This window comes from Macaca nemestrina, chromosome 18 (assembly GCF_043159975.1).
Source record: "Macaca nemestrina isolate mMacNem1 chromosome 18, mMacNem.hap1, whole genome shotgun sequence".
NCBI lineage: Eukaryota > Metazoa > Chordata > Mammalia > Primates > Cercopithecidae > Macaca > Macaca nemestrina.
The window spans coordinates 6,661,651-6,688,123 of NC_092142.1; the positions used below are offsets into that span (position 1 = coordinate 6,661,651).

A 26,473-nucleotide genomic window follows, 5' to 3' on the forward strand; every position below is an offset into this window, starting at 1 on the left:
GCTTTGTGTTTCCCAGAATAATCATGCTGATCCATTTCCTTAAAAATGTATTGAATGCCTAAGTGCTCATTTTGCAAGGGCAGCAGCATAATTGGACACAGTGGGGAAACAGCAGAGAAGTGGTTTGCTTCCTGAGGAGAGGAGAATGTGGTGTGAGTACCGGCTGGACGGAATGTCACGCCAGGAGGGACCTCATCTCTGCACCAGCGTCACTGAGCAGAATGTTAAAGGCTATTTATGGAATTAGGACTGGAAAACTGCAGCTAATTCTCAAAGAATGGAGGGCTTCCCTGGATTATGAAATATGTGTTCTTTTGAATACTGGAAGCAAATGAGAGTAGAATGTTTTAGCATTTTTTTATTTTTCCTAACACGACAGCCCTTTGGGGATCCTGGTGATTTTACAACTGGATTTCATCTTCATGAAATTCTGTGGTGTGTGATTGTTTCTGCCCCACCCTTCCCCTTAAATAGCCACTTTAAAAGCATCTCTAGCTTGCCTCGGAGATTGACTTTCTTGTTACAGGTGTCTGGAAAAGCATTTCTATAATGTGAGCTTTAGAAACTAGGAACAGAGGAGGAAGATCGGAGTCCTTAGGTTCAAACCTACTTAAGGTCCGTGCGCTGCCCTGTACCTGCTTGTCTCTGTGTTTCTCTTAATGCTTTTCCAAAACAGCTCGTTAATACAGTGACCTCGAGGTCTTGTTCAGATTTGCTTCCACCTGGACTGGTGATGTGAACTGCTGGTGAAGCTGCTATGTGTTTGCAGGTCTGTTTAGTAGACTCACCTTCTGCACATCTAGCATCCACACCTCCGGGCTCTTGTGTGAGGTGTGGACAGCGTCAGTGCTGGTGTCAGGGAATCAGGGTCTGGGAACTCTCAGTACGGCCAGGGTAGCCATGCTGTGTAAACCCATGGAGCGCCATTCCCATTGAATTCGACATCATCTGCTCAGCACTGTGTGGGCCCCGATACAGATCTAACAGGGAAGTTCTTGTAGTTTGCTGAGGCAGGGGCAGCCGCTGGGTGAGACTGAGAGAGATGAGACTGGAAGGTGGGTATGAGCCCGATCACAAAGCGGGTTATGGGTTGTGATTGGGTTTGGAATTTATTCTGAATTCACTTGCCATCGGTGGCATTTCAGGGAGGCCCCTTTAGCTGTACTCGAGAGGCTGAATTAGAGAAGCCCCAAACTGGAGGGAAGATGCATGAAGACATGATTGCGGTGTGAGCTTTCTGTCGATTCCTCGCATCTCTGTGGCTAGCACCAACCTGATCCAAACTACCATCTCTCCTGGATGGTTGCAGTGGGGACCTGAGGAACCTCTGTACCCCACTCGGCCCCACCTCCACACTGCAACCCAAGCAGCTTGATCATGTTACCCCACAGGCAGCCCTTCAGGGATAGGGAGTTCACATTGCTCTCTGGAAGGAGACAAAAATCCTTTGTATGGTTGGAGGCAAGGTCCTGCGAGATTTAGACGTCCTCAACCTCTGCATTGTTCACTAACTCTCCACACCACACCAATCGCCTTGATTTTTTAATTAAAGAAATGGGGTCTCACTGTGCCACCCAGCCTGGAGCACAGTAGAGCACTCATAGCTCACTGCAGCCTCCATCTCCTGGCCTTAAGCGATCCTCCTGCCTCAGCCTCCCAAAGTGCTGGGATTACCGACATGAGCCACCACGCCCAGCCCACCTTTATTTTTTTTCCATCCGTCCCCCATATTCTCTGTCACTAAATGCAGTTCACTCTCTCTTGAGCTTTCCTAAACCATTTTATTCCCCCGTCTTAGTCTGTTTTGTGCTCCCATAATAGAACACCTGAGACTGAGTAACTGATAAAGAACAGAAATCTATTTTATCACAGCTTCAGAAGCTGGGAAGTCCAAAATCGAGGCAATGGAAGGTTCTGTGTCTGCTGAGAGCTGCATCCTCTGGAGGGGAGAAATGCCGTGTGCTCACATGGCAGAAGGGCAGGCTGGCCAAATACTATAAAGCCTCTTTTATAAGAGCATTCGTCCCACTCGTGAGGGGAGGAGCCTGTATGAACCAATCACCTCTTTTTATTTATTTATTTATTTATTTTTTATTATACTTTAAGTTCTAGGGTACATGTGCATAACGTGCAGGTTTGTTACATATGTATACTTGTGCCATGTTGGTGTGCTGCACCCATCAACTCGTCAGCACCCATCAACTCGTCATTTACATCAGGTATAACTCCCAATGCAATCCCTCCCCCCTCCCCGCTCCCTGTGATAGGCCCCGGTGTGTGATGTTCCCCTTCCCGAGTCCAAGTGATCTCATTGTTCAGTTCCCACCTATGAGTGAGAACATGTGGTGTTTGGTTTTCTGTTCTTGCGATAGTTTGCTGAGAATGATGGTTTCCAGCTGCATCCATGTCCCTACAAAGGACACAAACTCATCCTTTTTTATTGCTGCATAGTATTCCATGGTGTATATGTGCCACATTTTCTTAATCCAGTCTGTCACTGATGGACATTTGGAACCAATCACCTCTTAAAGGCCCCACCTCTTTCTACCATCACAGTGGCCACTAAGTCTCATTGCCCTTCACCACACACTTATTTAACCTGGTTAATTATTATTTATTCTCCAAATTCCTGCCCAGTGTCACTTCTCTACGGAAGCTAAATTTCCCCTCTGTTACCTGTCCAAAAGGAAGTATCTCTCCTTTTTGGCGTTTAGTTCGGTTGTAAATTTACATATGTTTATGTGATTCTTTGATTATTATCTTCCTTCCAAAACTGTAGGTCCCATGAGGGTAAGGGTTATTTTTATTGGATCATCATCATTTATCCCCCCTGTGACTTAGCATAGTGGTGTCTCTTAACCAGCAGCATTCAGAAATAGTTTTGAGAGAATGGATCAGAGACAGTAGAAGTCTGAATGAAGGCTTCAGGAATAGGACCAGAGAAATGGGTTGGATGTGTGGGGTTGGTACTTTCTGTGTCTTAATGTTCTGGAGAATAACGAGTCTCAGGGTTTTATCTGGGTGACTCAGTAATGGTGGCATTGTAAACTTAAGTAGAAATTGTTGAAAGAAAACGAGGTTGGAAATAAGTACAACAGAGGGGCCTTTTGATAGTGATCTTGATTTTGGTTGAGGTTACATGAATCTATATATACACGTGAACCACACATACACATGAACTACACACAGACACACACACACACACAGAGGCACACATGCAATGAAATGTGAACAAGGTCTGTAGATTGCACTAGTATCAGTTTCCTTGTTTGGATATTTTGTTACAGGTATGGAAAATGTTTCCATTGGGGGAAACTGGGTAAATTGTGCATAGGAGGACTCTGTACTACTTTTGCCAATTCCTGTGAGCCTGTAATTATTTCAAAATAAAGGTAAAAAGAGAGGGATTTAAAGATTGGCAGGGACATTGGTAAATTCAGTTTGCAGGATATGGAATATAATTTGCTCTCTACGGAGTCCACTAAGACCTCACCTGTCCTTTTTGCCTCAATTATTGGCCTGAAATCCTTGTTGACTCTTCTTGCATTCTAAGAGTGCAGGGCTCTGCTGACCTGTCCACCTGGCTTCATTTTCAACCTTCTTCCATGTGGTCATTCACATCTCAGAAGGACCCAGCTCCCCTCCACCACACACAATGAATCACATGGGGCAACCCTTACTTTCTGTCTATTCAGCACCATAAAAAGTCCAAGCAGAAAGGATTCCCTCCCTTTCCAGCAGCCCCAGCTGTCTGTCTGTCTGTCTGTGTGCCATGCCACACATCCACCCAGAGGAAAAGAGGTCATTATACAAAAAAGACACTTGCACATGCTGGTTTATAGCAGCGCAATTTGCAATTGCAAAAATATAGAACCAGCCCGAATGCCCGTCAACTGAATGGATAAAGAAACCGTGGTATATGTGTACGATGGAATGCTACTGAGCTATAAAAACGAATGTATTAATGGCATTCACAGTGATCTGGATGGGATTGGAGACTATTACTCTAAGTGAAGTAACTCAGAAATGGAAAACCAAACATGGTATGTCCTCATGCATAGTGGGAGCTAAGCTACGAGGATGCAAAGGCACAAGAATGGTACAGTGGACTCTGGGGACCCAAGGGGAAAGGTTGAGAAAGGGGTGAGGGATAAAAGATTACAGATTGGGTGCAGTATATACTGCTCGCGTGATGGGCACACCAAAATTTCACGAATCACCATTAAAGAATTTACTCGTGTAACCAGACACCACCTGTTCCCCAATAATCTAAGGAAATAAAAATAAATTCAAAAAATAAAGTAAGAAAGAATGACACTGACAGAAATCTATAGGAAATAGGAGGCTATTTGCTGGACCAGAGTTTCTACATAGGCATGGTTTATTCTGTTGCTTAAAAACAAACCATGTTCCGTTATTTATTTTTCTAATAAAGAAGAACAACATCTGACTTCTACTGAGCTCAGTATGCCTTTGTTGTTAAAAAAGCAAGCTCTGGAGTCAGCCCTGACTGAATTCAAATCCTAGCACCACCACCTTGACCTTGGGAAAATTACTGTACCTCACTTTGTCCCGGTCACATTTGTGAAACAGGACTAATAGTACCTAACTCATAATCTGTGGAAATCAACTACAATGATGAGCTGTAAGAGCTTAGCAGAGTGCCTGAAATACAGAAAATACCCAGTAAATATTTGCGTTTATTATGCTGTTTGTTTTTTGGAGGCAGAGTCTCACGCTGTCCTTCAGGCTGGAGTGTAGTGGCGCCATCTCGGCTCACTGAACCTCTGTCTCCTGGGTTCAAGTGACTCCCCTGCCTCAGTCACCCAAGTAGCTGGAATTACAGGCACATGACACCATGCCCAGCTAATTTGTTTGTTTATTTTTGTATTTTTAGTAGAGGTGTGGTTTCACCATGTTGTCCAGGCTGGTCTAAACTCCTGACCTCAGATGATCCACCCACCTCAGCCTCCCAAAGTGCTGGGATTACAGGTGTGAAGCCACCGTGTCTGGCTTTTTTATGACGTATTTTTGCCAGATGCTTTTTGTGTGTTATGTCCACACATTTTAAAAATGTATCCATAAGAGCATCTTTACCCATTGGATATTTTGTTCCCGTAGTATAAGTGAGGAAATAGAGGCTCAGAGTATTCAAGTCATATGTCGAAGATCACACTGTGGTACATTGCACGAGGGAGATTACAACTCAGGTCATTTTGGCCCCATTGTGGGTCACATATTCTATTTCATCTCTAAACAAACTCAGGGGACCCAAGCATTATAAATGAGTAATCCAGATAATTCTTCAACAAAATAGAGTGTCCAAGGAAGTCTTTGGGTTTGCTTTTGTTCTGCCTGAACCAAAATCATGGCACTTAATAAAATCTTTCCGGCAGTCCCTAAAATCTTACTGGCAAGGGTGCTTTTATTATAAACACACCTTCCTATAAATTTTGTTAAGTATTTCATCTTTGTTATCTTGCTGAAGCAGAAGGGTACTGTTCTGGAATGTGAAATGTATGAAATTACAACGTTAGAAGGTGGAAGTAAGTCCTACTTTTCCCCATGGAAGAAGTTTGAGAGGCAGTGCTTGGGCAAGTTTCATCCTTACATGGCCAGACCTGACCCTATAAAGATGAATGGCTATTACAGTGGGGCTCAGAGAGGTAAGCCGACATGCCTCAGTTTACCTAACTAGTAACTGAGCCCTACTTTCATCAGTTCAAAAACCAGAAAAAGAAAGAACTGCCGGCAGAAGGGAAACGTGAAGAAGGTGAAGATGGCGGTGGCCAGGGCCGGGGTCCTGGGAGTTCAGTGGCTGCAAAGGGCATCCCGGAACGTGGTGCCGCTGGGCTCACGGACAGCCTCCCGCATGCCCAAGGACATGTTGCCAGGGCCCTATCCTAGGACCCCAGAAGAACGGGCCGCTGCCGCCAAGAAGTATAATATGCGTGTGGAAGACTACGAGCCTTACCTGGATGAGGGCATGGGGTATGGCGACTACCCGAAGCTCCCTGACCGTTCACAGCATGAGAGGGATCCATGGTATAGCTGGGACCAGCCGGACCTGAGGTTGAACTGGGGTGAACCGATGCACTGGCACGTAGACATGTACACCAGGAACCGTGTGGATACGTCCCCCACACCTGTTTCTTGGAATGTCATGTGTATGCACCTCTTCGGTTTCCTGGCTTTCATGACATTCATGTTCTGGGTGGGGGACGTGTACCCTTCCTACCAGCCTGTGGGACCAAAGCAGTATCCTTACAATAATCTGTACCTGGAACGAGGCGGCGATCCCTCCAAAGAACCTGAGCCGGTGGTTCACTATGAGATCTGAGGAGGCTTCGTGGGCTTTTGTGTCCTCTTAACTAGGACTCCCTTATTCCTAGAAATTTAATCTTAATGAAATCCCTAATAAAACTCAGTGCTGTGGTAAAAAAAAAAAAAAAGAAAGAAAGAAAGAACTGCCTTATTGGGAGGCCAGCGCAGGTGGATGATGAGGTCAGGAGTTCAAGACCAGCCTTGCCAAGATGGTGAAACCATGTCTCTATTAAAAATACAAAAATTAGTGGGGCTTGGTGGTGAGCACCTGTAGTCCCAGCTACTCGGGAGGCTGAGGCAGAGAATTGCTTGAACCAGGGAGATGGAAGTTGCAGTGAGCCAAGATCACACCACTGCACTCCAGCCTGGGTGACAGAGCAAGACTCCATCAAAAAATAAAAAAGAAAGAAGGAAAAGAAAAGACAGACCTGCCTAATGGCTGGGCGCAGCGGCACATGCCTGTAATCCCAGCACTTTGAGAGGCCGAGGTGGGCGGGTCAGGAGGGCAAGAGACGGAGACCATCCTGGCCAACATGTGAAACCCTGCCTCTACCAAAAATACCAAAATTAGCTGGGCGTGGTGACACGTGCCTGTAGTCCCAGCTACTCGGGAGGCTGAGGCAGGAGAATCGCTTGAACCTAGGAGGCGGAGGTTGTAGTAAGCCGAAATCGCACCACTGTACTCCAGCCTGGGTGACAGAGTGAGACTCTGTCTCAAAAAAAAAAAAAAAAAAAAAAAAAAAAAAAAAAAAAAAAGTCTGCCTTACAGGGTTGTTGGGAATTAGAAATGTCTATGAAGTGTCTGCCACTTAGACGACATAAAAATATTGCTATTACAGTGATGGCATTAGGTCTGCATTCACAGTGGAGTGACAGTAAGGCCAGGGATCCTATAATGAAGGTTTTTAACTTTCTTAGAAACTAAATTTGTCCTTTTGAAACTCCCTCTTCAGGTTTGCCCTTAATCCAGGAACCTCTATCACATTATAGGCGCCCAGCAGCACGTCTTAATACGTGTTAATTCCCTTTATTTCTGACACTGGAGAATTTAAATAGTGACTCACCTTGTAGGATCCCTCCTGGCATGGTGGAAATTGTCAGAAGACGAAATAACAGATTTGATGGTACTTCGTTGTGATTTTTCCATGTGTCCAAACCCTATCCGTAGCTTTCATGACCCAGATAAATTGTCATTAAGTATGTATTAGTGGTTCTCAACCCTGGCTTCCAATTTGAATCAGTTGGGAATGCATTAAAAACTATCAAAATTTGGCCTCACTCCACACCAAACAAATGAGAATCCCAGTGGCTTTGTGCTTTTTTATTCTCTGGTTTTTATTGTTTGCAGTGTCTTGCTCTTGTTACATTTTTCTGACTGATTTTTTAAAAATGTTTTTAGTGTTTAATTTTTGTGGGTGCATAGCAGGTGTCTATGTTTATAGGGTACATGAGATGTTTTGGTCCAGACGTACAACGTGAAATAATATTATCACGGAGAATGGGGTCTCTGTCCCCTCAGGCATTTATTCTTTGTTTTATAAACAATCCAATTATATTATTTTAGTTATTGAAAATGTACAGTTAACTTATTTTTGACTACAGTCACCCTGTCATGCTGTAAAGTAGTAGGTCTTATTCATTCTTTCTCACTATTTTTTGTACCCATTAATTTATTTTTTACAAGCTCCTTAGTTAAGTGATTTTAACACGAAATCAAATCAAAGGTAAGAACCTCTAATATAAAGCTTACCCTAAAGCCCACTCCATACCCACAGCATACACTGTCAGCCATCATGCCGCTTATTCATTGATTGGAATAAATAATGGTATGAGTGAATGAATACCCCCTAGGTCACTAAGTAATGGTCATCTTGTGTTTTGCTTTGATGTTCATCTTTAATCTCCCCTTGTAGACTTGAGATACTTCTTACAGTCCGTGTTGGGGTTATTCTTGGGCCCCACCATGTCCAAAGGGACCACAGTGTCTGAGGGACAGTGTGTGCTCAGTGAATACTTCTGATATGAATGAAAAATGTATCATGAATACCCATCTCATGGCACTCATGGCAGAATTGTTAATGGAGTCCCACCTGTTAATAATAACTTACTTTTCTCCACTTGACTCTTTTTTTTTTTTTTTTTTTTGAGATAGAGTCTTGCTCTTTCACCCAGGCTGGAGTGCAGTGGCGTGATCTCGGCTCACTGCAACCTCCGCCTCCCGGGTTCAAGCAGTTCTCCTGCCTCAGCCTCCTGAGTAGTTGGGACTACAGGCGCCCACCACCACGTCTGGCTAATTTTTGTATTTTCAGTAGAGACGGGGATTTCACTATGTTGGCCAGGCTGGTCTCGAACTCCTGACCTTGTGTTTACCCACCTTGACCTCCCAAAGTGCTGGGATTACAGGCGTGAGCCGCCACGCCCGGCCTCCACCCGACTCTTAAAACATTTTCTTTTTGTGAATTGATACAACAAACTTTATTGACATCGTAAAAATAAGCACACGAGTGTCTCTCATAGTCTGGACAGTTGTCCCCACCCAAATCTCATGTGGAATTGTAATCCCCGATGGTGGGAGGTGTTTCGGTCACAGGAATGGATCTCTCAAATCTCTCAAGGCTTGGTGCTGTCTTCACGACAGTGAGTGAGTTCTCGTGACATCTGGTCATTTAAAAGCATCTTGCTCTCCTCCGTGCTCCATCACTGCCATGTGAGATGCCATCTCCCACTTCACCTTCCACCATGAGTGAAAATTCCTTGAGGCTTTCCCAGAAGCCAAACAGATGACAGTGCTATGCTTCCTCTACAGCCTGCAGAACCTTGAGTTAACTAAACATCTTTTCTTCATGAATTGCCCAGTCTCAGGTATTTCCTTATAGCAGTGCAAGAATGGCCTAACACAGTGTCCTATATGGGGACTAATTGTCTCTGACGTTATTGAGGTAGTTCTTCAGCTTATCTTAGAATAACTATTAGCTCTCACCTCTGGATGGTGTGTAGTGGGCATAGGAAGAACCATCTAAGCTCCAGAAGAATTCATGTCTGGTGAGGGAGTGAACCTTCCTCCCCTCCTTGCTTGAGGGTACCCCAGGCCCTCACTCAGGCATGAAGGCACAAACTCACTCTTTGGCACAATTTTCAAACTCTTCATCATCTTGTACTTTGGTCTGCAAGTACAAACCCCTACTTAGAATTCAACCCAGGCCCTTTTCCAATATAAACCTTGCTTGACCACTTGCAGCTGCCCACAATTACCACTGACTTCATTTGCTACGATTTTCTTTTTCCTAAAAGAAAATGCCATTGCTGTAGGGAAGGGGTTCACATTTGCGGAACACCAACGTCTCAGGTACTTACGACTCAGCCTCATTTGGACTTTTCTATTCCAGTTGGTCAGTCTCCAACTCTTTCTTGATCCACCCGATATTTTCAGTCAGAAATATGCACACATTATGCAGTTTTCCCTTTTTCAATTTACTTTCTTACCATGAAGTTCCCAGTGACCTCTCCCTGATTTTGTACTCTGTGACATCACACATTGTATTTCTACCGACTCACCCTGATGTTACCGTAGATACTCCTTCTGACCACCTTCTCTGATCAATACTTCCCATTCACAATAAGGTGTATAGATGTAAATACGCACAAATCATCTTTCATAACTACTCAACTTATCCCTCCTGGAAATAAAATCCAATCTCAACAGTCTTTGGATATGAATAATTAATGAAGAGAAAGCCCAGCACCCCAACTCCCCTGCCACAGATAAAAATAACTAAGTGAAATATGAAAATTCCCATTCAGACTGGGCACTGTTGTGATGTCCAGTGAAGCCCTGCCTATTTAAAACAGAAAAAAAAAAAAAAAAAAAAAGCCGGATCTGGCCTATGGGTTGCTGGAATGTTGCTGGCACAATGCTTGCTGTCCTCATGGGTGGTAGACGTTTAAAATGTGGAAGATGAAACATACTGTTGTGAGCATTGAACATCACATTACGAACGTGCTCATGGTACTTAATATAATTGTCAAAAATAATAAGACTGCTGCCAAGTCTGAAAGCTATAAATAGCTAAAAAAAAAAAAAAATCAGACATGACTGCTGTGGATTCTTTTGAAAGATAATTTTCCTCGTAAGTAATTTCTATGAGCGAGAGCAATACACAGTTAGATGGTAAAAATCTACATTCCTGACTCCTGAAGTGAACAGCCTGTGAATTAGAATGTTCCCAAAGACGTGGTGTTAAATAGAGTTGCAACAACAGGGTGGCCATTGCATTAAGTAATTTAATGAACACTGATACTGAGGAAATAAATCAAATGCAAACAATCAACACCAATCAAGGAAGCTGAGCGTTTCAGGCACTTAAAATGTATTAAATGAGTGTTTCAATCACAGTGGGTACTTTTTCACAAACTCTCTTAATCAGCTAGCATCATTCTCAACAAAATGCCCATGCATGTAAACATGGTGGTCTGGAAAAGCCCAACACGTTCACACATGGACACTATTAGGAATGGAAATTCTGCTGAGGGTTTTCCCTGATAGGATAAACAACAGCAGATAAATTGGGAAAGGTCACGGGAAGTCAATGTTGTAAAACAAAAGAGAACATTCGTATTTTGCCTGTAATTAAAAAAGTAAGAATTTCAAACATAGAATAAAATGTGAGGCCGGGCGCGGTGGCTCACGCCTGTAATCCCAGCACTTTGGGAGGCCGAGGCGGGCGGATCACAAGGTCAGGAGATCGAGACCATCCTGGCTAACATGGTGAAACCCCGTCTCTACTAAAAATAGAAAAAATTAGCCGGGCGCGGTGGTGGGCGCCTGTAGTCCCAGCTACTCGGGAGGCTGAGGCAGGAGAATGGCGTGAATCCGGGAGGCGGAGCTTGCAGTGAGCTGAGATCCGGCCACTGCACTCCAGCCCGGGCGACAGAGCGAGACTCCGTCTCAAAAAAAAAAAAAAAAAAAAAAATTGAAATAGAATTCCAGGCAGCTAATACACCTCCCAAAGGTGGTTTTTAATGTATCTTTGCATAAAATTTCTGTTCATGTATAAGTCCTTGTAGGTCCATCTTTATTTGTATATTTATTATGTGTACATGTTATATGCATATATAGTTATCAGTACTATAAGACTGATAAGTACAGTCTCTTATATATAAATATATATTGTTTATTCAAACAGGATCATACCCAAGCTCACCGCTTTTGCTGTTCAATCAGATATCTATCATGATCTTTCCCTATCAGCCTGTATAGGTCTATGGTCTACTGCATTCTGCTTAAGATTTTCTTTTTTTAAAAAAGTCTTATTTTATTTTATTTTATTTTATTTTATTTTTTGTAGAGACAGGATCTCACTATGTTGCCCAGGCTGGTCTCAAACTCCTGGCCATAAATGATCCTCCCACTTAGGCCTCCCAAATTGCTGGGAGTACAGGTATGAACTACAGTGCCTGGGATGGTTGGAATAATTTTTTATTGTATGAGTCCATCATCACTTATACAACTCTCTGCTTGTTAGTCATTTATGTTCAGTTTGGGAGATGATAATTTATTGAAAACACACACACACAGTTTACTACTTAATGTGTATTATTTTATTTAATTCTCATTCAAGTATTAGCATTACATTTTTATAGCCTGTGAAACTAGGAAAGAGAGAGGTTAAGTCATTTGCCAGAAGGCACCCAGATAGTAAACACATAACCCTTCTTTTAAACCCAGATGTCCTTTTCATTCTGACCCTATGCCTTTAATCACTACACTGAAGGTTGAGTTTTTAACCAATGTTAAAAATTTATGGGAGTCGTGATATATGTGTATACACTTCAAAAGATGTGTATATTTGGAAATACTAAAGAAATAAATATCCTTGTTTTGTTTTCTTTCTAGAGAAAAAGCCAGGTACATTACTGTAATCAAAAGGGGTGTCTGAATTTTAAGAGATACTATCAGTGTTAACAGAGAGTGAAGGTGAATATTTCCACTCATGTAAGAGTCTCATGGTACTCTTATTAGTAGCTGCAGTTGGATAAATTGATATTTGTACGTGTGTGTGTGTGTGTGTGTGTGTGTGTGTGTAGTTTTCTCTAGGAGAAAGCTTTTTTATTTGAAAATATTAGGTGAGTTAGAAGTGCTTTGCTTGTTCTTTCATTTCCACTCTACATCTTCACATCTTTGAAGAGATTTTGTTCTTTGTACTTTCAAAGAATTTTAGTCGAATTGGGAAAAACAAAAATATTTTGATTCTTTAAACTCCGAGTACTTCTGGAGGCTTGGAAAGCATATTCCAAGGTTCTTCCAATAATGCCTGTTGTAAGTGCACTTACAGCCATGGTGCTGCTGTTTAAGCTTATGGTTTATGACAAGACCTGCTTTCCAGCTCCAACCTCCTTCCCTCCATGCTCCTGAGGGAGGCATCTTCTGTGTTATCCTGCCCAACAGTCAGTCCGCATTCAGCAAGAAGCAGCGTCTCATGTCCTCTAATCATGGTCCATATAGATTCAGGTGAGGTGGACTCACCTCAGATTCCCGTGTGGCATGTAACCCGGACCTGACTGATCAGAGTATCCGAACCCCTGACCTCAGTGCATGGCTCGGGGATAAGAACCTGGTTCAACCAGGCTGGTGCTACTCCATTCAGAAATTGCTGGGGGCCATAGCACCTTGGTTTGGTTGGTAGGGGTTGTGATGGTGGGAACTTAGGGTCGTCGTGGCCCCCAGTGATGGGAGATCCTGCCTGAGATGAAAGAGCATCCAGTGGGGAGTATATCTGAGATGAAGAGAGAACAGGTCCGGAGGCCATTGTATCGATAGCACCCATGTTGGATCTATAATCCACCCATCAATGTTTAGTTGCATAAACCAGTAAACTCCCTCTCGTTACACTCCCTTAATGAAGTTTGAGTTGGGTTTTCTTGCACGTTATCTCTTAGAGCCTTGAGTGACACAGTTTTCTCTCATTTAGTGAGTTGTATTTCCATATATCTTGCCATCTTTAGTAAATTCCTTGGAGAAACTTCGACTTTTTAATATAAATTAAATACAGTCGCTCACTCCATTATCCCTTCTAGTCTACCCTCTCAGTCACGGTCAACATTTTTTTTTTTTTTTTTTTTTTTTTTTTTTTTTTTTTACTAAAATGGAGTTTTGGGTATATCCTTCCTTCCATCAAAAATGTTAGTGGCCTGCCATTTCCTACGGAGTGAAATCGATGTGTTTTTGTTTGGTAGTTAAGGCCTTTGGACATCTGCTCAATCCAGCCTTCAAATCTCAGTGTCTCACTCACCTGCAGTCTTTCCAGGGAGATCAGAGAGTTAACCATAGCACAAGATAGCATACCCTCTGTCTCTAGGGATACCATGGTCTGCAACACAATATCTAGCAGGTTTTACAGTTGGGTATCCAAGTTTGGCATGTGTCTCTGTAACTTCGTACTTTTTTGTTTTTCTGTTTTTTGAGATAGAATCTCCCTCTGTAGCCCAGGCTGGAGTGCAGTGGCACAATCTTGGCTCACTACAACTCCCACCTCTAGGGTCCCAGTTCAAGCAATTCTCCTGCCTCAGCCTCCCAAGTAGCTGGGATTACAGGCACGCGCCACCACGCCCAGCTAATTTTTGTATTTTTAGTAGAGACAGGATTTCACCATGTTGGCCAGGCTGATCTTGAACTCCAGACCTTGTGATCTGCCTGCCTTGACCTCCCAAAGTGCTGGGATTACAGGCATGAGCCACTGTGCCCGGCCAACTTCATACTTTTGTTCATGCTTTTGGTGTGCTGTTTTCTCCTTCAGGGATTTGTCTCTCCTCCTGGTCTCTTTTGCCACATCTGGTCTCCTTTGGTAAACTGAATACCCAGTTTTGTTTTGTTTTATTAGTTCTGGAGTCCTTAGTACCTCTGACAGTATGATATTTATCATATTTGATCAGAATACCAATTAATATTAATATTCTTCCTCATCCTCTTGTTTGATGGTTTCTTGGCAGCAACTGTATCTTCCCTGGGATGCAGAACATTGCTGAATCATAGTAGAAACTGATAGGTGTATGTGAATGAACTCACAAATAAATGCATGATTGAATGAATAATGCACTTTTTAACCTCTATTTCTTTGTAAGCAAGTCATGTGGGTTCATGAATATAAGCAGAAATAATGGTTTAACTTTTTTTTTTTTTTTCTTATTTGTACTTTCTTGCAGCTTTTCATTCCTTTAATGAAATCTGGCACTGTATACCTTGCCAGATACATTTTCCTTGAGGATATTGATAATGGCTTTTTATGGTTATTTAAGACTCCCTCTAAGGCTATGTATCTGCACCAATGATTCCATTTTTCATTTATCTATTCATTGACTTTTATTAAGCACTTTGTAGAGTGTAGACCCTGGGCCAGACCACAGCAGACCAATGACAAGAGAGCATGCCCTTTGCCTCTAGGGATACCATGGTCTGCAATGCAACGTCTAGCAGGTTTTACGGTTGGGCCTGTTTCTTTATTGCCCTCTACACACTAATAATAATATGAATAATCTTCTGTGTGCCAGGGGTAGTAGTAGGTGTTTTGTATGCACTCTTGGTGATTCTCTTAACAACTGAGAGGTATTAGAATTCTGTCTTCATGAAGCAGGACACAAAAGCTCTGAGAACTAAAGAGACCTGACGGTAACACCTGCAGCTACTCAGCAGTGAAACAAGATTTGAATCAAGTTGTATTTGAAGCCAAAGCCACTGCACTGTAATTCCATTCCTTGGTCACTCCCTGCCTTCCTCAGGATCTCCACTTGGTTTCATTGAGACACAGAGTATCTTATCCTCATGTCCTTATTCATAACTTTAAACTCTCTTAAGCCTACTCAAACTATCTTAGTAAAAATGTGCAGCTTACTTTTCCCTCTCTTTTTTCTAACTCCTCTTTCACTTCAATGTCCCAGCTTTCTTAGAGGTCCTGTAGATTTGAATAATCAGAATTATTGTGGTTTTAAGTAACAGAAACCCAGTTTACAGTAGTTTTAGCAAAACAACAAAACCCAAATGACTGTAGGATGTATTGAATCATGGAGTTGGGATCCTCGTCGTGGTGGCTTACAGAATCGAATGCATGACTCCTGGAATGAGGGTGTCTAAGGCTGTACCTCAAGCTTTGTGACTGGAACTGATGACTTGGAGTTTCTGGGACATTCTCTCTTGCCACTCACCTCTCATCTCTACTTGTTTCCAGCTCTTAGTGGGCTGTAGTTACTCCTGCTGGAGACAGACGTCCTCCAAGTAGCCGAAGAAGAGTGAGCAGGCAATTCCAACATTTTGTCTTTTAAGCATCATGATCTCCCCTTCCCCCAAAAGCAAGAGATTGCAAGTAACAGAACCCCATGCCAGCTCCAGCATAAAAATTCCTGGGAAGAACTCCAGTTGGCTTGGCTTTGAGCTCATCCATCACCCAATCTTTGAGGCTGGGAAGAAGAGTGTTACTATGATTGGCAGCTTTGTGGTAACACCATGGGTTGGAAAAGTAATTGGCCAAAAGGAAAAGAGGTGATTCCACCAGAAGAGAGAAAATGAGAAAATATGCCAGGATGCAAAATGTTAGATGTCACAGTCAACTATGGAGACAAAAGTCAGAGTTTGTATCATATAACTGTGGACTAGATAGGGAGCGTGTATCCATGCTGGTGCTGCCGCGGTCTCTATCTTGTTTCCTAAACTCCAGTCCACTGTAGGCCGGGCATTGTGGCTCAGGCCTGTAATCCCAGCACTTTAGATGGCCGAGGCAGGCGCATCACCTGAGGTCAGGAGTTCGAGACCTGGCCAACATGGTAAAACCCTGTCTCTACTAAAAATGCCTAAAACTAGCCAGGCCTCATTGTGGATGCCTATAATCCCAGCTACTTGGAAGGCTGAGAGGAGAATCACTTGAACCCAGGAGGCAGAGGTTGCAGTGAGTCGAGATTGTGCCGTTACACTCCAGCCTGGGCAACAAGAGTGAAACTCCATCTCAAACTAACTAACAAAAAATTCTGACCATGGTAGCATTGGTCACTCTCAATCATATCAAGGTTTAGATCAGAAATGATATAGCTACTCTAACAATTAAATGCAATATGTGAAATTGCAACTGTCTTGGAAACATCAGAGACTCGCCTTCATCCACTTGTCTCCCAGGATCTTGCTGGACGTGTAATAATTACCCAGTCTTCAGTAGATTGAGGAGCAACCCAGAACAGTGGGCAAAGCCTTGGTCTGGAATCACGTGGTCTCTTCTCTTGTTCAGACTTTGGTAGCTGGTCACATGTGTGATTTGGTCCCCATCACATCAACCATAAAATGGCTGAAGGACCAGACATTTTGTCTTTTTCACAGAAGAATTAGGGAGAGGCATTTAGCTCATGAATGAGAAAATATGATATAATTTGAACAGCTCTGCAGTCGTTATAATAGTGGTAATAACAGTCAATATGCATGTTGAATGCTTACTCTATATATCCCATTGTGCCAAGCTTTGAGCAAGAATTACCTTATTTTATCCGCAAAACAACCCTACAGGAGTCATAGTTATTATCTCTGTATCACAGGTACGAACACTGGAGCGTAGAGAAACAAAGATACTTGCCAAAGTCATGTAGCAAAAACTTGTCAAAGCTAGGATTCAAACTCAGATCTTCGTCTTTCCCCAGCAGGCAATGTTGAATTATTCTACAGATAGTGAGTGCATGCGTGTGTGCGCGCACACGTGTGTGTGTGTGTGTGTGTGAGAGAGAGAGAGAGACAGAGAGAGGAGAGAAGGAACTTTCCTAGTTCTGCCTTATTTCTGTGGCTCTGATGATGGGAAAGCAGTGGCCACATTGTCATAAGCTCCAGTCACTCTCCAAGATGGCAGAACATACCAGCACTGGTTAATGGCTCTGGGTTGATCCCATATTGAGGGACATCCATCCCTTTGTGTCCTGACATTGATGTTACTGTCAGTTGACAGTGAACTTTATCATCAATCCCTTCAAGTACAAAAGGCCACTGTTCAGAAACCATCATTAAAAGCAGCCTCTCTTTTTAAAAGCCGTCTGTCTTTTATTCCTTCCATAATAGGAGCCAGTGTACCAGAAGAGGCTGACCTTAAGTTGAGCCTGTTTAGTTAAACAAAAAAAAAAAAAAAAAAAGGAAAGAGAATAGGTTATGTTTTTAATGTGTTTAAGATTGGAGGCCCAGAATTAGAATGGAACTGGGGCTGGGAGGGGAGGTGGAAGGCAGGATAGGAAAAAAGCAGAGGTGGCCTTGGGTTTTCTTTGCTTTTGGATAATGGGCATTTCTAGTTAAATCAACACAGTCTATTTCACAGCCTGTCTCCCGGTGATGTATATACTCTTTGGACAGGGTTGTGGGCTGCCTAAAGATCTCTTTTAGCCATGGGTCATGTGTATCAATAAGCTTTATGTAGTCACAGCTACAAAGAGCAATGTGGGTAGAGTATATTCTGAAAGGAGAGGGCAGAATGCTTATTGTCATGGTGGATGAGGTCAAGAGAGAAGGGGGAAGATCCCCGAGGGATGCAAATTGGGAAGGGTTTTACCAAACAAACTTCCTCCAGGGTCTTTGTCACATTTTAATAAACTTTTGGGGGAGGTGTTATAATTTTAAAAAGATGCATGTGATGGGGAGGTGATTTAGTATGGAGGTTAAGAATACGGGTTTTATAAGTGGGCTTCCAAGATTCAGATTCAGCCTCTGCTATGTTTGAGTCAAAGAAGTCACATGCATGTTATTTAACCTCTTTGTGTCTGTCTTCGCATCCATAGCCACATGCATTAGCTGTGAGTATTAAATACGTCAAATGTGAAAAAGCATACAAGAGCACCTGGCTCACAGGGAGGGCTCAGAGAGCATTTGCTCGTATTACTTACTTTTTCTGGGTGCTTTCTATGTACGAGGCACTGAGGGAACAGTGGTGGATGAGACAGCCACAGTCTGCCTCCATGAGCTGTAAGTTCATAGATGAAAATAAGGCACAAACATAAATTGATCATTATACATTTTGAGAATGCTGTGAAGGGCACTCACTTAGGATTAATCCCAGCCCCCAGCCCCTCCCCACCAACCTACTCAAGATCGTCAAGAAAGACTTCCATGAGAATGTAGCATATGGGCAAAGATCAAATGCATGACCAGCTTTGGGACCAACACACCCATGGAAGGAAACAGAAGGTGCATAGGTTTTGAGAGCAGGAGAAAAAGAGACTGGTGGCCATAATCCCAGCACTTTGGGAGGCCGAGGCAGGTAGATCACAAGGTCAGTAGTTCACAACCAGGCTGGCCAAGATGGTGAAACCCCGTCTCTATTAATAATACAAAAATTAGCCAGGTGTGGTGGTGGGTACCTGTAATCCCAGCTACTTGGGGGGCTGAGGCAGAGAATAGCCGGAACCTGGGAGGCAGAGGTTGCAGTGAGTCAAGATCGCACTGCTGTCCTCCAGCTTGGGTGACAGAGAGAGACTCCATCTCAAAAAAAAGAAAAAGAAAAAGGAAAGAGAGAGAGAGAGAAACTGGTATTTTAGAGGACCCAAAAGCAGCCAGTGTAGCTGGAGAGTAGTGATCATGCAGGGAGTGACCCCTGTGGAGGACAGGCATGCAGGCAAAGGTGAGATCTAGCAGGGCCTCCATGCCAAGTAAGGACACGATTTTAATCTTAGGATGATGGGAAAACACTGGGAAGGTTGAAGAGTGTCCTGATCAGCTTCACATTTTAAGATTACTCTGGCTGTGGAGCAGGAAATGGCTTGTAGGTGTGGTAGCTTTCAAAGGACAAAAGGAGGCTCTTGCAGTTGACTAAGCAGGAAATGACGTTAACTTAGCCCAGGCAGGTGGCAGACAAGGCCTGGTGGTCCAGGTCTGTGTTCTCTTCACCCCGCTTACCTTACCACCTTCATCTGCCATTGCCTATTTGCTTGCTTTTACCAGGCTGTAAGAGCGGGGACTATCTTTCTTTCCCTTCTTCTTTATACATTCTGTTTCTAGTCCTGTGTCAAACTCAAGGTAGGTGCTCAGTATGTGTTTAATGGATGAAATATGCACTCCACTGCTCATTACAATGTTTAATTTTGCAAGTCCCTATTATTGGAACATCAAGCGAACTACTTCATGACTAGGAAAGTCACTCCTCTTGACATTGCAATGTTTGTGATGGGGAGGTGGGATTCTAGATTATCTTTATGTCAAAGAAAATGAGCAATGCTGTGGACCTTGGGCAGGGCACAGGCAGTACATGGCTCGGCAATGTATTTTCTGTAGGAAGACGTCCCCTTAGCTCCTTATCTGTGACATGTCAACCGGGAGCCCTAGTTAATTTTCATGCAGGAGAAGCCTTTGAAACCCAGGCCTCTTTTATGCTCTGGGAAGATTTGAGAGGGGTCAACCCTGTTTAGATTGGTTCTCTGCACCAGTCGGGGAAGCCTGCTGGCTGTTCTCAGCATGGAGTATGTTGCAGAGAGGAAACAGACCAGAGAACCAGGGCACTTCCCAGCTTGAATCAGGCCTGTCTTGTGTAGGTTCATTATTTTGTTGGAAATTAATCCCCCAAATGGCAGACATAGTATATTTGAATGTGAACTGACAGTGCATTGCTTGGCCAAGTGAAAGTGGTTTTTGGATTATCCAACCTGGTTGTCTTTGTCTCTGAACCCTTCCATTAGTGTAGATAATTGAAGGATACCTGGTTTTGCTTTTTCACACCCAATTTGATGTCCTTACGGCATTGGAGATGGGGAGGGGAGTGTGAGATGGTCACAATCAGCTTGCTGTCATTTGCAATAGAAGCAGTGAAGTTTGCAAACAATAGTATCACTTAATGAGAGCTTGTTTTGATATAGCCATTGTGTTCAGCTCTTAACCTTAATGACCACATTCACTCCTCACAACAACCCTACAATAATAATAACAGTAAGCACTTATTTGGCATTTACTGTGTGTCAGGTGCTGTTCTAAGCCCTGACAAGTATTAACTAACTTAACTCACAAAACAAACCCCAGAGAGTGAGAATCACTTGGACTAGGATCTGCGAGGCACCCTTGGTAAGACACTGGGGGAAGCCTTGCTTGTGACATAGGTACCATTATTATTCTCCTGTTACAGAAAGTTCAGAGGGGTTAAGTCACCTGCCCAAAGTCACACAGCCAGTGTGTGCAGGGGGCAGGAATTGAACTAAGGTCTTTCGGTCTCCAAAGTCCCCTTGCTTTCTTTTTATTACAGTAGCTTAAGAACCAAAAATTTAGATATTTATTATATGTGGGTTTGGGGCTCTTTGCAGTATGACAGAAAAATATACTGCTTTGCTAAAGCCTCCACCCCCACCCCTTGCAGAGAGAGAGAGAAAGAGAGAGAGAGAGAATGAGAATGAGAATAGCAGTGCCAGCTAAAACTCTGCTCCAAACACAGAGTTTGGCGCATCAGTACATGTGAGTTAAGGGAACAACCAAATGACAAATGAAATGAATGAAAAAACTGGACCCAGACTGCTGCTTCCCTATCATTCTGCCCATAATGACATAGCTCGAGTCACTTCACTTTGGGACTTCCCAAAGCCCTACCTCTCCTCGCCAGAGATTTACGCCCAGTCTGAGGATCGTTTAAGCTTCCTCCTTTGTCCAGGATTCTGTGACCTTACTTACAAGGCGGCTGTCTGTTTTCTCCTAGGTCCTGTCTCCTGATTCCCAACTCATTATTTCTGATCCAGCCAATCCTGTAATGTCAGCCTGTGTAACATAATGGAAAGAGAAACTTGGGGTAAAGGAATTCCAGAGAGAATTTTAGGTGGCTTTGCTTGATGGAGGTTCGTGGCCCTAAGCATTTTTAAGCATCCTCATGTCCTTGTCCAGCTTCCCCTATGACAGTCCAGTCCTCCACATGGGGAAGAGAACATTTTATCTCCGCTGGTCTTTGGTTTTGCCTCCCTGCAACCATCCCACCACTTAATGGAAAAGGCAGAGAGCCCTCCTGCCATTTCTTCTCTCAATACGCCCCCACCCTAAAACTGAAATGAAGAAAGGTAAAATGGATTATTCAATGAGGAGTCCAGGTGTTAGGAAGAAGAATCTATTTGGAGGATCTGAAATTGGAACCTGCATCAGGCCTTGTGATAAAGATAATTATGTGTGGAAAATTCAGTTAAAAAAAAAAAAAAAGAAGAAGAAGAAAAAGCGTCTTCCAAATTGTTCTTAAAATGTAGTTTTGCAATGACCATCACTGCAAAGTAAGTGTGGAGATCTGTTCAGTTCTGTAATTGAGTGGGGAAGTTGACCTGAAGGAATTCTAAAAGCCCCAGTTGGCCAGGAGAACAGGATATGATAGGATGCTGTTGATCTGCTTTCCTTTCCATGCCAAGGTGTTTTTTGTTTTTTTGTTTTGTTTTGTTTTATTTTTGGTAAACTTCCATTCGTGACTGTGTACAGGCAGAAGCCAGAAGGACAACAGTGGCTTTGTAAATTTGCAACAGATATTCAAACAAGATAAGTACATAATTAGCATGGAGCAGCAGATGAGGTAGTGTGGAAGATTTAAATTCCGCGTAAGGAATTAGCAAACAGTTCCTGATAACCACATTCTGAACATGTTGCTGTTCGATGGGTGTGAATGGATCGTGCAGGCACAGCCCATCTAGATGGCTAATAATAGAAGGAATTGTTCAAGAACAACAATGTATTCTGTGCTTACCATGTGACAAGTAATATGCTAGACTACTTAGTGATATAATGCTTTCTTCATAATATCTCTGTGAGGTAGGAACTGTTATAATCCACTTTTACAGACAAGGGTGCTGAATCTCTGATTGTTGAAGGGGCATAACCCTGCCGTCTCTCTTTCTTGATCTACATACATATCTCTGTGTGTATCTATCTCTATCATACACACACGTCCATCTCTAATAAATGGCAACGCTTGGATTTGAATACGGGTCTCATCTAACTCCAAATTCTGTTTCTCCTAGAGGAAGTTCAAGATGAGGGATTTCGACAAAAAGGTTGTTAAAAGCAGTCTGATTGACTTTCACCTAACAGATCTGTCCTTCGTCATCATCATCATTTTAGCTATCTGCAAAGTCATCACATCTGTCATTGACATTGCTCCTACTTTGACATAGGCTGTGGGCTACACAACTTGCATGTATGAACTCCTGGGGAACTCGCAGCAAACCTTCATAAGTAGGCACCGTTATCCTGATGTCTGACTCAGGTGAGAAGCCAGAGGCTCATTTTCTAAAGTCACATACCAAATTTGGTGACTCTGAGCCCTAAATTTTGCACTTTCATAACTACGCACTCTATTGTTTTCCAGTCGAAGCTTGATCAATGGTTGATGATAGATAGATAGATGGATAGATGGATGGATGGATAGATAAATAGATAGATAATAGTTAAAAGAAACAGATGTGTGTGTGTGTGTATATATGTATATATGTACCTATATAGAATATATACCTATATCCATATCTATATAAATTTGGAATTCAAGATTGTGTTGTCTTTCTCTTTCTTCTGAGGCCTCTGACCAGCTTGCTGCGTTTGCAGCTGCCACGGTGCACTTAACTCCTTGCTTGCATTGGTATTCCTCTTTGGAGCAGCCCTGTCACAATAGCAATTGGAATAAAACCCAAAGAGTAGTGCAGAGAATATAAATGGGTTATTTTTCACCTCAACTCAAGTAGGACAGAACTCTCATAAAGAACCAGGGAACAAAGGTTCCGTGACAAACATACACCAGGGGACTTTAGCTCTCTCTGAGACAGCCTGTGTGACACAATGGAAAGACAAACTCAGGATCAAGGAATTCCAGCGAGAATTTTAGGTTGCCTTGCTTGATTGAGGTTCGTGGGCCTGTGTGTTTGTAAGCACCCTCGTCAATAGCATTTATCGAATATCGACTCTTTAAGTGAGGGTATTGGATGTTGCTTCCCTGTATAGCTTATGATGCAGTGAGCCTGGATCCATATGAATAAACAGATGTATCCAGGGAGCACTTTTGTATCTCTAAATAAGCAATTGTTTATCAACAATATCTATCTATGTAAGTGATTGTTTTTATCAAAATCATGGGAATCATTACAGAGAATTTACAGCCCTGAGATTGGAAATAAGAGCTTTGTGGATCATTAAAAGCTGATGTGAAATTAAATCTTTTATTTTCAAAGGCAGAGTAGCAGAGTGCTTAAGGATATGGGATTGGTAATAACCCTGGCTGAGTTTGAAGCTTGATCCCAAGGTCATACCATCTTGGGCAAGGTGACTAAGTATTCTTAAACTTGGTTTGTTTTTCTATGGTAGCAGGACATGGACATTTTAATATCTGTGCAACCCTCATAAACCTTTGACTGATGCAATCTAGTCTCTGCATGAAATTCCATTCAATGGGGGAAGCAATAAAAAAAATGTTAAAACTGAACATTTTTACAATTTTAAAACATTTTGAAAAACCTCTTTTAAAATTAACATAAATTAAAACAATATATTTCTGTCTTCTAAAAAAATACATGTAAAAGGAAATTCAATTCATTATTTTTAGCAACACTTCTCGTGTCCTCTTTCCTGCCCTGTTCTCTGGAATTTATATGGTGCAACAACTTTTTCTTGGCTTGTCCCCCATGCCTACCCCCACTGTCTACCCTTGACCCATTCAGATTCTCTCCCTTTATTTCCCAGATAATTAAAATATATATGGTTTTGGCCTTTTGTCAGTAAATCCTTTTATCCCTTCTCTTCTTCCATCTCTGCCACCCCTTTCCTTTTAGATCATTCTCAAAGTTCAGCATCAAATATGTCTGGGGACCTGTTTGTCAGCCCAGCAGGCTGGGGAGGGAGGTAAACAGGCCAGAAAAATCTGTGGATTAGGAGGATGGGGAGAACCTGGAAACATTTCCATATCAATACTTTCTGGGTGAATCACCCCCTTTGCTTTGACTTCTACCTGTCAACAGCACCCAGTGAAGACCAAGTCAGAGAGCCTCCATTCCCAGCCAGGGGAAAACTCTGTGGGTAGATGAGATGAGCAGTACCCAGGTTCACCTGGGGCCCCTTTCTCCATGGTCCTGATAGGACAGATGAGATGTGAAAGGATGGCTCGTGTTTTGCTCGGCCAAGAGGTGAAAGGGCACAGGACAGGAGGAGGGTGGAGGAAATGCAAGTTGGTGTGAAGCTGTAGCTCTGGTCAGAGTCATGTGTGAGATGAGTGCGTGCATGGTGATTTTGACTATAAGACCAAAGGGGACCCCTCCTCATACAAATGGATACAGGTGGGTGCCAACAGGGGTGGAGTGTGCTGTTCAGTTTCCTATAAGGTTAGCAATCACGTCAGCTTTCAAAGTCCACAGAGAAGTGGTGCCTGTGGGTCAACCTGGAAGTATGACAGACTGGATAAAGAAAATGTGGCACATATACACCATCAAATACTATGCAGCCATAAAAAAAGAACGAGTTCATGTCCTTTGCAGGAACATGGAGAAGGCTGGAAACCATCATTCTCAGCAAACCAACATAGGAACGAAAAACCAAACACCACATGTTCTCACTCACAAGTGAGAGTCGAACCATGAGAACACATGGACACAGGGAGGGGAACATCACATACCGGGGCCTGTCCTGGGGTGGGGGGCAGAGGGAGGGAGAGCATTAGGACAAATACCTAATGCATGTGGGGCTTAAAACCTAGATGACGGGTTGATGGGTGCGGCAAACCACCATTACACATGTATAGCTTTGTAACCTGCACATTCTGCACATGTATCCCAGCACATAAAGTTAAATAAATAAATACATGGAAAAAAATGAAAGTAGGGTCATTTCCACATAGTAGTCTATAATCTGTAACAAAAAAAAAATATTTATGGCAGTCAGAAAGAAAGGATGGTCCAAGAAGGGGAAGAGGGTGGGTAAGAGGACTGAGGCAGAAGGAGGCAAGTGTGCCCAAGGTCACCTGGAACCCCTGACCCTTCGAGAGTAGAGTTCATCCTTGGAGCAGTGGGACACAGTTGTGAATCAGAGAAGTTGATGAGACCAGATAGTATGGACTTAGAAAGCTAGTCTAAGGCTTTGAACTTGACATCAGTTGCCGTTGTGAATTTTGCAAAGCGGTTAAACCGATATAATCAGTATGTCAACATGTGCTTAGGACAGGGGCGGGCAGTCTTAGCACCACTGATGCTTTAGCCAGAACACTTTTGCTGTGGGACACTGCCCTGTGCCTTTTAGGACGCTTCGTAGCATCCCCGGCTGCCACTCATGACATGCCAGTAGTGTCCTCCTCTCTTGTTTTGACAACCAAAAATGTCCCCAGATATGGACTAATGTTCCCTGGGAAGAAAATCACCTTTGGTTGAGGAACTCTTGTTTAGGAAGATGCTGCTCAGAGCAGTATGTGGAATGGATAGAAGGCATATGAAACCAGAAGCAAGAGGACCTCTTAGAAGGCTGTAGTAAAACAGGTGGAGAAGTGCTAAGGATGTGTGCACCCTAAAGCATATACCTGACCCCTGCCTCCCATGAGTAGATGTGAAATTTGTAGGAGCTTTTAGAAAGGAGAATGAGCAGTTGGGGTATTTAGCAGGAAGAACAGGGGTCATTTTTTTGATGTATTTATTTGTTGAATGATGTTTTTACTTATTATTTTTCTTTTTTTAATTTCATTTTAAGATCCAGGATACGCATGCAGAACATGCAGGTTTGTTCCATAGGTAAACATGTGCCACAGTAGTTTGCTGCACCTGTGAACCCATCACCTAGGTATTAAGCCCCGCATGTGCTAGCTATTTATCCTGATGTTCTCCCTCCCCATGATGTATTTTATTTTTCTGAATCTATTAAAGTGACCACTCAGCCAAAGGAGCAATAAATTCACTTCCAGCAGGGATGTTAGCCAAATCTCTCTTCCCCATTCAAATTGAAAGATAGCATCCACAATATTTGATGTTGAGTTTCTTTTTTTTTTTTTTTTAACTTTTATTTTAAGTTCAGGGGCACACGTGCAGGTTTGATACCCAGGTACACTTGTGTGCTGGGTTGTTGTACAGTTGATTTCGTCACCCAGGGATTAACTCTAGTACCCATTAGTTATTTTTCCTGATCCTCTCCCACTTGCCATCCTCCACCCTCAAGTGGACCCCAATGTCTGTTGTTCCCTTC

General features: G+C 42.9%; 1 protein-coding gene and 1 pseudogene across 1 annotated transcript in view; both read left to right on the plus strand.

Moving 5' to 3' along the window:
* Positions 1-26,473, plus strand: part of LOC105467818 (RNA binding fox-1 homolog 1) — a 2,482,591-nt gene that overhangs the window by 1,001,350 nt on the left and 1,454,768 nt on the right.
* Positions 2,415-7,028, plus strand: LOC139359819 (NADH dehydrogenase [ubiquinone] 1 beta subcomplex subunit 8, mitochondrial pseudogene; annotated as a pseudogene).